Below are 15984 nucleotides of genomic sequence, written 5' to 3'. Positions count from 1 at the left end.
TATTATCGGAAGAGTGGGGGAAGTATTGTCAGATAATATGGTAAAGACCCAGTGCAGGGGTCGACAAACTTTTACAGATCATCGTTCCTATGATTATGGTTATATGGTATTTTCTCCATGTCCAGGGAATGAAGAATACATTGAAGCATTTTATAAAATGTGAAACATGCCTTAAATTAGCAATTTAACAAAGTTAACATAATAATAGCAACAAAAAAAACGTAATTAATCCAATTAACCTAATTATCATTAACACAATAAAAAAATAAAAACTGAAATAATCATAAAAAACATAACTAATTTATTTGGACAAATTTCATAAACAGTACACACATTTTACCTATTTGGCTTGATCCACTCATCGATCCGTGTGCAACCCTATCACTATCCATTTCTTAATGGCAATTTTATATTGTGAGAACTTACTAATTGTCCTTATGTCCATAGGGTATTATTGGTTAGGGAGGTTCCTTTATAAACTCAGTAAAATAGTACGAATATGAATAATTCAAGTGATTATAAAACAACCATCAACATTCCCAACAAAATAACTATTTCAAATTTTTAATGTTCCGTCAGTTGACAAAATATATTTTTTAAAAAACAATTTTACAAATACAGATTTATAGAAAGAGAAAAAATCTATATATTTAGTTATTCACGTAGACATCAATATAATTTTAAAATGCCGAAATTTAATACCTAACATTTTGAAAAAAGTTATGTATATCAGGGAATGAATTTTTAAAACAATTTGCCCGACGAAATAAAAATTATTAATGTCTTTACGAAATTCATGCTAAAGGTAAAAATATTTATTGATCAACCTCCTTACTTAAATATTGCTTTTCAAAATTAAAGTCATGTTCAAGTTATTTATTTTTAAAGTAGTAGTGAAGTAAAGTATTTTTGAATTACAAAATATTATTATGAAATGAACTAGAAATTAAAACACCTAACAAATTATTATTTTAGTTACTATAAAATCTATTTAAGTTAAAATACATAATGATTTTTCAAAATCTGCGGTTAAAACTCGTGTACTTTTTTAAATGAATTCATTTTTCGTGTCCACACTTCCATTTGCCGTATTTATAAAGAAAGTATATTAATTGCGGGTAAATCTATTGAACTGGTTAGTAAATGTGTTTGGTTAGAGAAATACTAAATAAACCTACATTTTTTTAGATATAAGTCCCAACTCCATGGGACTAAGAGTCTAGTGTTGGGTTGGGGCGAGTAATTAGTTAACACAGACATACGAGTATATTATTTAAGACGTTGGCAAATGCCACAGTGAAAGCATCCTGATCCTGCGCTGCTTCGAGACCAGGACAACTACTTGTTGAATGTACTCGCCATAGTGATTCCTGGAAAAAGATGACCAGAGTGGTTTCCCGTTGCCTTCTCTGTTGGACTTTTCTATCGAGGTTACCTTCCCTTAGCTGGTTGTTTCTGGTTTGAAGGCACCGGAAACTTGCTTTTCATTATCTTATTATCTGCTGTCATCACACCGTTATAAGTATGATCCCAATGGACGGAGTTTACGACGTGGACGCTAGCGAGTTGGACTAATCAGTAGTGTTGCCGGTGGAATGCAAATGGGCATTCGCAGCATTTAATAGAATCATTCCCTCTAGCAAGATGTGACTCACTACGACCCCACTGACGGTTCGAACCCCGGTAATATAGGATTAGAAACATAATAATTTATTTTTTAAATAAATATATGGCATTTAAAAAACCATCAAAGAGTTGTCCACTCAAATATCTCCCACCAATAAAAATCCAGCCATTTTGCTGAGATCTTTTCTTATTGTTCGATAAGAAGTGTGTAAGTGCTTCCTTTAGATACAGTAGTAATATTAATAATTAATTGATTAATGACTAGTTTTCATACTATTTTAATTTAAACTTTACAAACAAAATACCAACATTTGTAGTGATATTTGTAGTACGACGAAAGAAGAACTTAGACAAAAAGCCTACCTGCCTGCTTTTAATGAATAATATTTATTTTATCAAGGAAAAGGACATGAAATAATGTCTTATTTATTTATATATTCCCCAATGGGCATTTTGAAGGACGTATTTATACGTAGAAAATTTTTATAAAAGAAAGTAGAAAGACACAATTGTATATAATAGTCTTGGTGGGAGTGGATGCGGGAGAAAAGTGTTTATAATTTAATTTGATTCAGTGATCGTCTGAAAGAAGACAACTTGTTATCAAAGAAATCAAGACTGGCATGTTTGTTGGCAGACCTAAGAATTCTGGGCATGGGGGAATGAAAACCATAGTTAGTTCTATGGTTATCAGTATGAAAGAGTATGTTTTGTCTGAGGTTTCTAGTTGGGATATTTAATTTTATTTTATGTTGATGATGCACTTAAATTTATAAACTAAATGCATATACATTTATAGAATTGGACCAATGGTTGACGATGCCATGAGTTACTTTATTTTCATACTAGTCGTACGTTTAAATTAGTCTCGTGCTAGAGTCTATACAGTTCGCTACTGACAGGTAAGTCGTTAACTAATCTACGTAGATTTCACACTAACTTTAGTTGCATTATAATAACTAAAATATATAAATGAACTTTATATACTTATATATGTTTTAATTTATTTTCTAAAAACGTATATTAAAACTAGCACACATATAATTCCTCTGTACGTGTGATGTCACTGAACTTCTCCTAAACGGCTGAACCAATTTACGTGCGGTTTTCAGCAAAATGTAGATTTTTGCGCTGTGCGTGCTCGTAGATTAAATCGTAGTTAAAGCTGTAGATTAATTCTGTGAAAAAAAAGTTAGAAGCATAAATCTATTTTTCATCGACCTACCTGGGTTACATTCGACGAAAATGCATTAACAAAAAAAATATGAAGGACCTTGTTTTTTTGTGTTTAAAAAAAGTTTGTTTTTGAATGTTTACAAATAACATTCGCTTTTTATGGATCCTAATCAGATTCATTTTTAACATTCTTTATAATTTATTTTTATACATTTCTTTTAACTGGATTTTTGTTACTACTTAAATAATACTAACCGACATTAAATACATTTTTGAAAATCGCATTCATGAATAAAATGCACCCCTGTTGGTGAGAAGAGCCGAGTAAGACATTTGCAAAAAAAATCTGTATTTAAAAATGAATTATTTTATGTTTTGGAATTCAACCATAAACAAGAACCTAGATTGTCAACGAAAAGTCTTTTTCCAAGGTAATAGCAGGCAAGCCAACGTTCGGGCAGGACAAAGTCTGCCGGGTCAGCTAGTATAATATATTTGTTCCCGCAAAGCCGAGGCTTGTCCGCATTTATTTCATTTGTTTGTATTTATTTTAAATGATGATTTCATCACCATTTCTCTATCCACACCGAATGGTGCATAGGGCACTGCGTTGACGCTCCAATCGCAGTGTATCTAGATTATTTTTATTGCATGGAAGATACATGATCAGCCTTACGCTTCAGTTACCAGTCCAAAAATAGGTGAAATATTGCCGTGTTAAACCACCATCAAAACAAACATTCCAAGTTGACTCTGCTAGGAATCGAACCTCGAGCATTATAGGCGAATGCGCCAACCACTATAATACGAAGCCGACTTAGGGCATACTGACTAGAAGACTGTTGTAACTCAAAATTTATCGATTTTGAGTTATGGGCACAGTCAAAACGAGAATTTCGTTCTGCATATTTGACTAAAACGGTCGTCATTCACAAATACCTAAGAAGTTATACCAATTACTTCACTTTTCTTGTATTTTTTTTTTTAATTATATCTTTATATATATAATTCCTCTGTAAGTGTGATGTCACTGAACTCCTAAACGGTTAAACCGATTTACGTGCGGTTTTCAGAGAAATATAGATCTTTACGCTGTGCGTGTTCCTACATATTAAAATCTTCAATCTAATATGTAAAAAATAAGTAAGGAGCATAAAGGTTTATTCATCGATCTACCAGGGTTGCATTCGAGGAGAATGCATTTACTAAAAGTGGAAACATGTTGTTTTTTTGTGTATGAAAAAAAGTTTTTTTTATGTTTACAAACAGCATTTGTTTTTTGTGGATCTAAATCAGATTTTTTCCTTAAATTCCTTACAATTTTTTCCCATTTATTTATTTTTATTGGATTTTTAGCAATACTAAAATAATATTAAATTCAATACATTTTTAAAAATCCTTTTCCTACATAAGTTTTTGAGTAAATTTTCCGATTTTTTCCGATTTTCAATTCAAAATATACAGCGCCCTTGAGGTGATTTTCACAAAAACGGCGCTATATAAATTATCAAAATATATAAATATAAATAAAATGAATTTTTTTGAACCCGTGTAACTGCATTCTATTTTAATTAGTATTTCATATTATGTCGTATGTTTTCGGCCTCGTGGTGTAATGGTCAATGCGTTTTCCTACCATGCAAAAGGTCTCGGGTTCGATTTCCGACATAGTTGATATGAAATATTTATTTAAAAGAGTGTTTTCACACTTGAATATTTCATAGTCCCTGGACTGGTACCTGTAGCGTAAGACTGATAACCTTACCTTCATGTAACAGAATTTATCAAAATATAATGCGATTGGTGTACCAATCCAGTGCCTTATGCACCAATAGATGCGGTAAGAGAATGTTGAAATTACTCTTATTTTATGTTTTTTCTCTTAACATCCTACAAGTTTTTTTTTTCTCATTGGCTCGTATATTAAAAACTATATCAATTCTAATAAATAAATAACTAATAACAGTTTAAGTCCCTCCCCAAATTTACATAAACACGTGTAAAAACTACATTAATTTTTGATTAGTATGAATGTATTATTGTGTTACAATTTTTCTTTGTATATCCTTTGTTTTTTTTTTCTCATGTACTCGTATTTAAAATTATATAAACTCTTATAAATAAACAACTACAACAGTGTAAGTCACGCTCCAAGCACCAGAGCTGGTCTCTTTTTTTGAAGAGTTACAGTTATAACATTTACTAGAAGTATAAGGGTAGATTTGTATGAGTATAAAAAAAACATGTGACATTTAAAAAAATAAAAAAAAGATTTTTAAAAAAAATTCAAAAAAACAAATTCCTGTAAAGCATATTTTTTTTTTCGATTGACGTATAACCTTAACCATTTTGTTTTATTTTTTATGCTCATTTTTAAATTTAAAAAATAAAGGACTCAACTTATGTTAACATCTAATATTTCACGCACATAACTGTATTCTTTATGCCCGTGGACATCGAATAAAAACTGATTACTTATCTTGCGGTGCCTTGTCAGGTCTCCCGACGTTGGCGATCACTACAGCGAAAGCATCTGGGTCCTGCGCGGCTCTCATATTCCGCAGCCAGGACCACTGCTTATTGAATGTACTCGCCATAGTGATTTCTGGCAAAAGGTGACCAGAGTAGTTTCCCGATGCCTTCTCTGTTGGGTATTTTTGGCCGGGGTCACCTTTCTTTGGTTGGTTCTGGTTTGGAGGCGTCAGAAACTCGCCTTTCATCATTTCGTTATCTGCTGTGATCACACTGTTATTTCCATGACCTATGTATGCGAAGACAGTGAAGCCTTCGATCAGCCTAATGGTTTGTTTGTCGTTTTGGCTTAATCAACTTATTTAGGACTAATAATAGATAGACAATCAACATAGAAATTCATATCAACAATTTAATTAGCAAAGTGGCGATATTATCGAGTCTTTTTTTTAAAATCGAAAATATTGTTCCAAAAACGTAAAAAATTCTAATGTATGAAGCCTGTGTAAAAACTAAAATTTGTAATATGCAACAACTATGGGGAACAGGATATAAAAATGACTTAAACAGACTTCAAAGAAAACAAAATAAAATACTAAAGTTAAAATTTTTAAATCTCATTTTATTTCACGTTTAACACAAAACTTTTTTAATATGAATACCTCATTGGGCACAACCCGTGTCGAGGCATTCATTTACATGATTTAATTTTTTATACTTAAAGTGTATATAAAATACATATAAAATATTGCATTTTCATATTTAAATCCACACAAATATATATACATATATAAAAGTAAGAGAAATATAATATAATATGACCTTCCCTATCCAACAGCAACTGGAGAACTTTTTAAACAAACTAAGCAATTAAATATAACTGAACTCTTTCGACTAGAATCATTAAAATTTTTCCAAAAATTAGCCACTAATGTAATTGTAGACAAAGAACTAAAACTTGTAAAAAATTGAAGTCAACATGGACATAATACGAGAATATCAGAAAAATATCATACACAACTTTCTAAAACAAGACAAGGACAGTCGAGACTAATAAACCAGGGACTGAAATTATACAATAAACTACCAGACAATACTAGACCAAAGACTCAGACAAACTTTTCAAAAGATGTAAATAATATTATTTTAAACAACAGAGTATGAATAAAAAATGTTTATATTATTTTTGTAAAATGAATGTAATAATCCGTAAGGGTTAATAAATAAATTTTCAAATAAAAAAAACTTCTAGACCTTTCCATGCCCCATGGTGCATAGGGCTCTGGTACACTAAATGCAGCGTATACCGGTCTTCTGTTTCATAAAGGCGTAGTTACGCTTCAGGTGCCAGTCCAGAAACGGGAAATATTGCAGTGTAGAATCACCTTTTTATTCAATGTTTCATGTCGACCTTCCAGGAATCAAACGCACCTCCCACTAAACTACGGGGCGGACTTATTCCCACTCATTTTAATTTCCTTATTTAGGATATTTGACTGAGAGTAGCCATCGAGTCGAAAGCGCTCGAAGAGGAAACTGGTTCTATTTCTCACACAGAGCTGTATTATTCTCCATTCGCACAGACACAGAGTAAAGAGTGCTTCTATATTGCTATGCCAAAAATGTTTTCAGGTTCTGTTGCAATACATTAATTCCAATGAATTTCATAAAATTTAATTCAAGGTAATTCTAAAAATTGTTTTTTTTAGATATATGACTCACTAAGCAATCAATTCATTCCAAATACGAGTATATCAATTTGAGTACAGGAACACATCTGCTGTGTTCTGAACAAAAGAATAATTTACAAGTATAAAAATGAGTATGTTTGTTGGTTATGAATAATATATTTAATAACCATGTACGAATGTATATAAACTTACTGAGTATTTCATTAACCATTTTATGTTATAAATTGTGAAGAGTAAAAAAAACTTCTTTGTATTTATTAGTTGCATAAAAATATATATTTGTAATTTTTAATTCCCGCGAAAACGGTTCATTGCATTGGCCACGCCCCTAATACGTCACGATTTGGTTAAACTTTTAGCTGATGGTGCCGTGCTTCTTGCTAACAATAAAGGGAACTGCAATTCTTGCTAACAAAGGTCGACATGTTTACAAGGGAAGCTATTTTCTGATGAATGTCGATCAATCGAATGTGATGGTTTTTGAAAGAAATGAAAGTATGACGGCGGCCTCCGTGGTGTAGTGGTCAAGACGCTTGACTCACGCACGGAAGGTTCCGGGTTCGATTCCCGGTGAGAACACAAAAATTAAAATGTGATTTTTCTCAAGCCTGGGTGCTCTGTGATGTAATTCACCACTGTAATTAGGCCTCCTGGCCTGTTGTGGTGCAAAAAAAAAAAAAATGTAAAAAAAAAAAAAAAATGTAAATGTGAAATCACTGTGAATGCTAAAACAAACAAGTTATACTAAAACAAGTAGAGGAATTTGTGTATCTGGGAAGTATGTTTACTAGGGACGGAATGACTGAGAAAGATATTGAAAGCAGGGTGAGTGCCGGGAACAGAGTGAACGGTGCACTTAAATTAACCTTGGCAAATAAATGTTTGTCGCTAGAGGCAAAATCAGCAGTTCGCAATGGAGTCCTGGTCCCGACGTTGATGTATGCGAGCGAAGTATGGACTTGAAAAAACAGGGATGAAAGTACGCCTAATGCTGTCGAAATGCGATCTCTCAGGAAAATTTGTGGTAAAACTATGTACGATAGGTGCACAAATGTTGAGATCCGCCTCCGTGGTGTAGTGGTCAAGACGCTTGACTCACGCACGGAAGGTTCCGGGTTCGATTCCCGGTGAGAACACAAAAATTAAAATGTGATTTTTCTCAAGCCTGGGTACTCTGTGATGTAATTCACCACTGTAATTAGGCCTCCAGTTGTGGTGCAAAAAAAAAATATATATATATATATATATGTAAAAAAAAATGTATGTATCTGTACATTATGTAAGGTTGAGATAAGCACTATCGAGAAAATCAAGAAAGGAGCTCTGCGTTGGTTTGGACATGTAGAGCAAATGGACAGAGAAAAATGACTAAAAATATTTACGATGCGAATGTTGATAGATGCAGAAATAGAGATTTTGAGCGATTTTGGGATACCTCAGGGTACGGTGATAGGTCTGCTTTTATTTATTCAATGACATATTTTGTCAAAATTTTAATTAAAAAATAATATCATATGCCGATGATACGGTTGTTTTAGTTGAGGGAGTTAACTGGAACTCAGTAAATTTAGTAGCTAATGACGTTATAAATAAATTGAAATTATGGTTTGACAAAAATATATTATCTTTAAATACGGAAAAGACAAAAATCATCCCATTTTTCATTAACAACACAAATTTAGATTCAGTAGTATAAATAATTATTCACCAAAGCAATTGCAACAAAACTAACAGCGATCTTACATGTTCAGTACTTGATACAACAAATAAAATTAAATATCTTGGTGTATACATAGACCAAAACTTAAAATGGAAAAACCATATTAGTGAACTAGTTAAACGTATTACAAAACGTATATACATATTTATTCGATTAAAGGATATTTTAAAAATCAATAATTAATAAATAGATTGTTACTCAATTGTACAATCCTTGTTATAATATGGTATTGTAGGATGGGGTGGTGCATATGCCAATATATCAAACCCTCTTAAAATAGTACTAGGATTAAATATCAAATTAATTTTAAAGAAACCCTTAACATTCAATACGAAAAGTCTACATAACATATTTAAGGTTCATACAGTAGACACTCTTTATAAAGTAAATTCTATTATACAAATTTATAAAGGAGAAAAAATAAAAGAATTTGAGATGAATAAGTCACTCAGATACCAACATAATATTAAAATTCCTAAATTCCACACAAGTCAAAATATTTTTGTCTTACAAGGTGTAAAAAATTATAATATTCTTCCTAATGAACTAAAAACTATTGAAAATAATATATCAATAAATAAATTTAAAGTAAATCTAAAGAATTTTTTTGAACACGTGTAAAAACTACATCAAATTTTAATTAGTATGAATGTATTATTGTTTTATGATTTTTCTTTATATATCCTATGTATTTTTTTCTCATGTACTCGTATTTAAAATGATATAAACTCTTATAAATAAACAACTACAACAGTGTAAGTCACTCTCCAAGCACAAGTTAATCTCTTTTTTTGGAGAGTTACAGTGAAAACATTTACTAGATGTGAAATTTATTAATAAAAAAAATATCTACATAGATCTTATACATACGGCGGTTGAAAATTAGGGTTCTGTGTCGTATTAGTAGTATTTTGTGATTGTAAGGGTGAGGAGTGAGGGGGTAGAAATCGCTATGAAGAAAGCCATAATAAGGAGAATGCCCGTACAATAATTATATTAAGCCTTTACAAACCGTACAAAAACTAATTATTAAAATTATACTTCACAAAAATTCAGCTTTTCCCTCCAACCAATTATTTCAGGAAGCTTAATTTTGGAAGCTGAAATTGTGTTCTAATATCAGTACTCATTTTTTAACTTATCTTTTTAAGAAATTGCCATTTGGTAACGAGCCGGCCAATACACAATGTAAATTATGTACAATTTTTTTTTTTAAATTCGTATTTTTAATAAAAATACGTAAACAAATATACTGTAATCTCTTTGATTTCAAATCAGCTTGTTAACTTTAACATATCAGTGAAAAATCATCTTGATTGAAAAATCAAAATAAATCATTAACGTTATCAGCATGATAATATGATATACCTATTTAATTAGCGAGTATTTTTTTTGTTAAATGTTTGTTTTTTTTTATTATTCATTTGTTTCATTATTTTTTGAAATTTTTGAAATTTATTTGAACTTTTTTTTTCATTTTTTTTTATTTCAAACAAAAAATACAGTATTTACGTATACAACAAAATTATTGGTAAATTACAGTTTTTCTTGGAATATACTTTACACAATGACAAAAAATGTATATTCGTGTAGGGTTTGGGCTACTCTGCATCACTCCATTTTAATAAGAAAGGATTGTAACAATAATTTAAAATATAATATATGAAAAGTTTTAGTTGCTTTTAAAACAAGAAAAAATGAATATAATACAAAATAAATAACATAAAGTTTATTTATTATGAATGCAGTTAATTGGTAGAATAAACGATTGATTAGCACCGTAAACAACAATTGTTGTTATTACATAAGGAAACTTTGTACCTGTTTGTAGTTTTATAATGCCCTTACAAGACCAAAACGCGTCACATTATATATTCTTGAATACATAAAAAAAATATGAACGTAGAATTTAATCCAATATTAGTATTTTATTTTGGATAATTCTAATTTTTCCTTTGCATTTTACAATAGGTCCTACCTACATAAGTTACAAATACAAATACTACTATTACTTTTGTAATGTTATGTGTGTTTATACACGAAAAAATCCCACACAGGCATGGCCTGTGTTTAGGAATACATTTTTTTTTCAATTTAAATAAAGGCAACTGGAGAACCAATAGATTTTTTCAAAAATAAATGCTAATCCTAAAACACATTTTTTTGACAATAAAAGTGAGAAAATAATAATCAAAGTGTATGTCATTCATTAAAAAAATAAACTTTTTAAATCTGCTTTTTTTATCCATAATTTCAAGAAAAATTTTTATCGAAACAAATTCAATCATAAAACCCTTTTTTGATAAGATAATTCGTTTTCAAGATAGCCAGGTTTATGTTTAGGGTATATTTATAGGGTTTTAAATACAAAAACCTTTGTTGATGCGGGGACATTCTGACCAAATACATACATACTAGGTAACGCCTGAAAATGTTTTTATCAACAATATTAGGTCGTTGTAAGTTAGTTTTATCAGGTTTTAGCTCTTTTACTTCACAAAGATAAACAGATAGAAAAATTGAAGGAATATACATGTTCAAACATTGACAAAATGGTGAATATTACACAGTGTATAAGGTGGCCGCTTAAACCAGCCAATGATAGGTCATAAGCCTTGTAAAAATCTCTGTTGTAATATATTAATAACTCCCAATGGGGTTAAATCCAGTTTTTGCCTACAACTTTGGATAGACTCAAAATACTGTTTCAAAAAAAATTATTTGTTTGGGATTCTAAAGCCCTTTCAATCATCAAATAAGGGTTAAACAGATTTCGGGTATGTGAAGGGAGCGCTGTCAATGTCTCTTTTTTCCCATTTCCATTTTTTTTTTCAATTGCGATTTTCGTTTTGGTGGTTCGCTATACTGTGGGCAAAGGCACTTTTTTTATTTCCTGTCTTTCAAAATGTTTGATTAACAACTTAGGTATAACATTCTTAAAATAGAAAAGCCAATTATTTTTTTCTCGGCGTTTTATTATATCGATAAGAAACCCGCGATAAGAAGTTTCAAAATAGGTTATATCACGTAGGTACTAACTTAAAACATTGAAAACATTAGACAAACAAACTAACTGTACATTAAATATGTTTACCTAAGTATTCTTAACTTACAAAATGTATCAATTTATTTTGAAAGTGAAAAGTCTAAGTGTACATTAAAATAGTACGCGTACAGTGAAACCTCTATAGTAGTGATAAAACTGATAGTAGTTTAGCCGGATACCGGATATTCGGCGAGCCTCTAAGCCAGATAGCCGGATATAGAATGTATCTTAAAAACAAAACTTGTAACTCTTAAAAGACTGTGTTAAATAATTACGTTAGATATAATTTAATAATGTAACGTCGTTGTACTACAAACAAGACAGAATATTCTAAAGATCAGACACTCGAAAAAATATATACAGACATGCTGTTCAATAATTGCTTTTCCATAATTTATAAAATTAAACATATAATTTTGCCATGTTCTATAACATCTATAACATTTCCTATAAATTTTTTTTTTTTTTTTTCATTCAGACAAATACATTCATATTACAAAAAATACAATACTAACGTATCCTAAACTCTGAGGCCCCAAGGGCCCTGTGTTGAGTTGGGATACAACATAATGGAAAGTGGAAGCACGTACATAATTAAATAATAGCAAAAAAATACAAATTTAATATTATTACATAAACATACATATATTTCAAAGGGCATATGGACAACACGCTTAATAGTATATACATCTATGCAGTATCTTGCAGCAGTCTCCTGCAGTGGTCTCTTCCCTTAGACAAAATCCAGACCTGTACACTCCTCTTGAAAATGGCTTTCGTTTTGGAGTAATTAATAACACTCTTGGGGCCACAAAAAAGAAATTCCTCTGAGCGACGACGTAATTATAAATCATAAATACGCCGCTCATTTTAAATGCGTGCGTCCCCCATCACTGTCACTTACTCTCATACAAATACACATAAACATACTTTTTTCTTGTACCACAATTTAATATGCATATTTTTTTATTTAGAAACTTCGCCGGTCTCTCTTTAAACTGTATCTTTTGATGTTATTATTTCATTGTTCACTGTAAAATAAATCAATAACCGACTGAATCTATTTTACACATACACTGACCACAGAACAGCGTCTCTGCCTTCTTGGTTACGAGTTATATCTTTGTGCTCTCTCTTGTACAGATTTATTGCAGTATTGGTGTACATTCATTCTTCTCGTAGCAAAGACAAATATTTTTTGTATTGGAATTCAGCACACTTATACAAATTTTAATTTCCGAATCCAGTGTGAAAAAAAAAAGATATATTAAGTCTTGCATCGTATGTAGACTTGTGTGGCATCACAGTCATAAAATAAAAAAGTTTTCATCATATTTTGAATGAACACTTATCGATCAATAAGTTGTTTATTGATATAATTAGTATTTTTTTTTTATATGTATTTGGACCCCTGTATTTAGTAGCCTTACGTGTCATGTACAAGGCTAAGGTACTCGGAAAAAAATCATTTTTGTTTGTCTTGGAAATGGGATGTTCGATCACTGATTTTGGTTTTAATAAACGTAATCGTTACATATATAATGTTAGTATGAGTATAGATGTAAATATTGTGTTGTAAATATATATTAGACTATGTTATCAAAGAACTAAATAAAATAAAAAATAAAAAATATTTTTTTTTTTTTTTTTTAATTTACCTTTATCAGTCCAATCACCATTGTTGCAAAGTTCAAGAACAATGGCGCGTGATAACTACTTTTAACTACAGTGTGGATATCTGTTAAGGATATTCCATCTTTCCTGCATTCTGCTTCAAGATTATGTCGTTGTAAACTGAAAAATGGGCACTGAAATAACAGATGTTCGATACTCTAATAATAAAAATATGGTTGGTATTAAATTTATTAATTAAATAATCATAGTAGTTTTGAGTGGTTTCACCCCTCGCGCTTTTTTTTCACGCAAATATATTTTTGATTAAAAAATAATATTTGTCAATTTTTTTTATTTGCGGGTTAAATGCACGAACGTTTTTATTCAATAAAATAAATTTTTAGAATAATTTATTCTATATTTTCGCACATAATACAATCATGCTACTACCTTTTTCCCAAGCACGGTCGATATCAATATTTGATTTCGAGGGGTTGATTTCATTAAATTTTCGCAGTTTAATGAATATTGGGTATTCGGCGAATATTGAGCTACTATCCTGTATCCTGCCGTATAAAAAAAATATGTCGGATACCGGATACCGGATATCCGTTTCATCTCTACTCTATAGTCGTCAAGCTTTTTATTCGTAATATTCGTTAATCGTCACAATCTCATTTTCCCCAATATTCCTTAATATTTTCCGTATTCGTACTTAGAATATGATCGAAAAATGACACTGAAATTTTGATTTAGTCAACCAAAATAAAAACGCATTTAACGATCGTGATTTGTATGTTCATATACTTTAGTGATGCTATTCTGAACCGCTCTCGCGGTGGAAGAAAACACTTTTATCTCGTGTATTTACACACAAAATACGCGTGTGTAAAAGTGTTTTCTACGGCCGCGAGAGCATTTGAAATATCACCCCAGGAAGGTTTTACAGACCAGACAAAAACGGTCAACATTGAATAAGTTCCTTGTTAAATCCAGTACTATTAAATTATCGGCAAAACATACCCCATGATCAGAATTAGAATGAGTAATTTCAGCCCTACGGGAAATTAGATACAAAATAATATTTATTACGCGCGGTAAAAATTAGAACTTTAAATTATCAGGCAAAGTTTCTTGAAAATTTACGAAAAAATATTGAAAAAATATTTACTACTTTTAACGACGTCACAGCTCATATGAATCAACCAATGACAAGAAAGTTGTGAAAGATTTCCAGTTTGTTTACAGTCAACGCACCAATTGGTAGAACTGACCGAGAAGAAGCGGAAGAGAACTTCAAAAAATCATAGCGCTTATAATACGATACAAAATAAAAAGTTGTTTTTACTTTGTTTAATAAAAAAATAAAAATAAATACAAATAATTTATTTTTTAAAAACCTCCGAACTTCCTCATTGATAGCAACTTCTGTTCTTAACAATAACCTTCCTCCTCCATCACTTCTACTACAACGCATGTCTAAAAATAATTTTTACATTTAAACAACATTTTTAGGAGTTGGCAACATATTAATTTAATTTCACTTATTTCTTATGGAAAAAAATGTTTCAATATTCGACCAGAAGGTTCCACATAATTTAACAAAAATTTTATTCGATACTTTTATGATAAAAGAAGATTTCACTTGGATTTTCAAAACAAAATTAAAATAATATAAGACCAGATTATCATGACATGTGATGAGTCAAATGTTTGACGCAGTATTCAATTTTGTTGACTATAACTGTCTTCAGAAAACAAAAAGTTCCGCTAATATTTTCCGAAGTTAAACAACTTTAAAATTTAAACTAATTCTTTGGACAATTTTAAAGCTGAATATTGTGTACGTTACTAATTCGTTTTGACGTATAACAATTAATTTGCCAATACTCATAGTTTAATTTACAGTCAAATGTTGTGTGCTGTAAATAGGTACTAAAATGAAAGTTTAAAATTTCTTTTTACATTTGTCAAAATTCGTCACAATTTCTATGCTAATTATTCTATTGACAAACAGTTAACTGTAATTGAGTGTATGAGTATTATTTATTATTACGAATAAGGAATGTTTGCAAAAGCGGTTTCTAATATTTCGCACATTAAAAATCAAACTTTGCCATATACATAGTATAAAGAATAGTCCAGAAACCGCATACGCGCATCAAACAGAAGGCGACTCTTAAAAGAGTAGTTTTACGTTTTGACCTATTAGTTTCTTTGTAGACTCCCGATTTGAATTCAACTATGCCGTGTTGTGTCGTTTTAAAGTGTAGAAATATTGCTGGGATTTAAAAGAAACAGGACGGGATCACATTTCATGTGTACTTAAGTAGCAAATGCATGTGTAAGTAGCAAATGCATTACTTAAAAGTTGAATTATTTATCCATCTGTCAGGTTATCAAAGAAAACAAAATGGAAATTTTGTTAGTGTTTCCAGGGTAGTATTTTTTTTTACCCTACTTTGCTCATCTAATGAGAGAACCAATGAAAATTGGACCTCGATTTGAACAACGCCATGGTAAACGTTTGACCGACTTTATTTTTAAAACATCGAATATTATTTAACATGCTTTAAAAATATCTGTTTTATGTAAAATAAAATTTGTTTTATATTTTTAGTTCAAAATTGATTTATTCC

General features: G+C 30.5%; 1 protein-coding gene across 1 annotated transcript in view; it reads left to right on the top strand.

Annotated features, from left to right (window-relative positions):
* Nucleotides 1–2489: 2489 nt before the first annotated feature.
* The window catches only part of LOC148283354 (hydroxylysine kinase), a 28251-nt gene continuing 14756 nt past the window's right edge, over nucleotides 2490–15984 (top strand). The window contains exon 1 of the mRNA XM_088223655.1: nucleotides 2490–2528. The gene's annotated coding sequence lies outside the window, so the exon portion shown is untranslated. The remainder of the gene's footprint in view (nucleotides 2529–15984) is intronic.

Source organism: Micrasema longulum, unplaced genomic scaffold (assembly GCF_059751315.1).
Source record: "Micrasema longulum isolate JH-2025_06_02 unplaced genomic scaffold, ASM5975131v1 h1tg000245l, whole genome shotgun sequence".
NCBI lineage: Eukaryota > Metazoa > Arthropoda > Insecta > Trichoptera > Brachycentridae > Micrasema > Micrasema longulum.
The sequence above is the reverse complement of the archived record's forward strand: the minus strand, read 5'-3'. Positions and strand labels throughout refer to the sequence as shown.